This window comes from Microcebus murinus, chromosome 1, assembly GCF_040939455.1.
Source record: "Microcebus murinus isolate Inina chromosome 1, M.murinus_Inina_mat1.0, whole genome shotgun sequence".
NCBI lineage: Eukaryota > Metazoa > Chordata > Mammalia > Primates > Cheirogaleidae > Microcebus > Microcebus murinus.
In genome coordinates, this window is record NC_134104.1 from 68,849,248 (window position 1) to 68,851,468 (window position 2,221).

Genomic DNA, 2,221 nt, shown 5'->3' on the forward strand with positions numbered 1-2,221 from the left:
CCCTCTGTGACGCCAGGCCGGGGGGTGCGGGCGACGCGCGCGGGAGGCGGGAGTCGGAGCCCGCGGCCTGGCCCCGGAGCCGCCGGGCAGGAGCGTCGGCCCGCGCCACGCGGCTCCCGCCGCACACAGGGGTCCGCGTCCCTCCGCCCGGCCGAGCCCCCTCCCGCGGTCCCCGCCTAGGGCTTGGAGTCGCGCGTGGCCGCGGGCCCGATGCTGCCCCCTGGCGGGCTCCGCGGGAGGCGGCGCTGGCGTGCGGGCAGCCCTGCCCCTCTTCCAAACCAAATACTTTTCTATAAAGTCCTGAGCAGAATCCCTGCATCACAGCAACCCCCACATGAAAACAAAACTACTTTATTGAGATATTATTTACTTAACAAGTAAAGAACCGGAAATTATAAATACTGTCCATGGAAGTGTGGAGTTCCATGACTTTTGACAAATGAAATCAGGCTGGGCACTGCTTCGGTGCAGGAAGCACAATTTCATTCCCCAGAAAAGTTCCCTGCCAGCCCTTTGCAGTCAGTCCTTCATGCCCGCTCTTCCTTGGCTCCAGACAACCCTCGTCTGATTTCCATCACTATACTCTGTCTATCCCAGAATTTCACATGAACAGAGCCATACAGTATATGATCTTTTGTGCCTCTTTTACTTAGCACAGTGCCTTTGAGATTCACCCATGTGGTCGTGTGTGTTATATTTTCTCTAATTTGGTCCTGACTGAGGTCTCTGTCTGGACTGGGCTATAAACTCCAGCTCCGCCCTGACGGGACTGGGGGGATTTGGGCGGTTGCTCACAGTGCACGTTTCACCCGCACTTCTTCATCCTGCCAGACTACCTAATGCCTGGGTGTCCACCGTAAGCAGGTGTCCCTCTTGCAGGAAAGTATTTATACTGGCAGCTGACCTTGTGGTTCTTGCCTGACCAGTGTCCAGTTTATTCCCATCAAGATGGCCACTGCCTGGGAGAGCCTGGCCTGGGAAACCTAGGTGTGGGTGTGTCAGGTGAGGCATGGAGTAGGCGACACACCTAAACACATACACTAACAGCAAGGGGGTATTACTCATAGGTCCTCAGAGCACTGCCGAGGAGGGCCATGGAGAAGGACTTGGGGGCGTTGTACCCAGCCAGCTGGTGGACAGCCAGAGAGGGAGACAAGCCTGTGGGCGGGGGCCTTTATGGGAGCCCAGGCGTGACTCCAGCGGTGTTCCTGAGGGGTTCTAACTGGTTCGTTTAGAGCAAGCAGTCTGGATCCCATTGGGCCACGCTGTGACTTAGGAGTGGTCACTGTGGCATGTCTATGCAGTCCATGGGGGTCAGTGGGGTGAGTCTGGTGGGCTGTATGTATATGTCTCATAGGGAGGTGGTTACCAGGAGGTGATATAGGGCCAGACATCTGGATGGGATGCATTGAGGAGCTAGGAGGAGGCAGACAGCTGGAAACCGTCAAAAGTGACTAAGCCCGGCTTCGATTCTAGTATCAGACAGTTAACACTGCACTCAACATGGATGCCGAGACAAGATAAAATTTCAGGAATTCACTAGAGTGTGTGTCAGTAGTTCCCTCCTGATCACTGGTGAGTAGTATTCCTGTGTATGGATAACCGCAGGTTGTCGGTTTAGAAGTCGATGGATGGACTGAAGGAGGCCACGATGGGCTGGAAGAGGTACCCTCCCAGGACCCCAAAGGAGGACATGTGGGTTGTTGACAGCTTGGGGGCATTGTGAATAAAACTGACTTGTAGGCAGCTGTCACATAGTTTCTCAAGGTGGTTGTACCAGTCACATCACCACCAGCAACGTGCGAGGGTCTGTGTGCTCATGGCTTGTAGTTCCATTTTCTCAATGGTACCTTCCAAAGAGACAAGGTTTCCAATTGTGACAGCAGCCAGTTTTATTTCCTTGACTGTTAATGCTTTTTTTTTTTTAGACAGAGTCTCATTCTCACTCTGTTGCCTGGACTAGAGTGCCGTGGCATCAGGCTAGCTCACGGCAACCTCAAACTCCTGGGCTCAAGCGATCCTCCTGCCTCAGCCTCCCCAGTAGCTGGGAGTACAGGTATGCGCCACCATGCCTGACTAATTTTTTCTATTTTTAGTTGTTTGGCTAATTTCTTTCTATTTATAGTAGAGACAGGGTCTCACTCTTGCTCAGGCTGGTCTCGAACTCCTGAGCTCAAGCAATTCTCCCTCCTTGGCCTCCCAGAGTGCTAGGATTACAGGC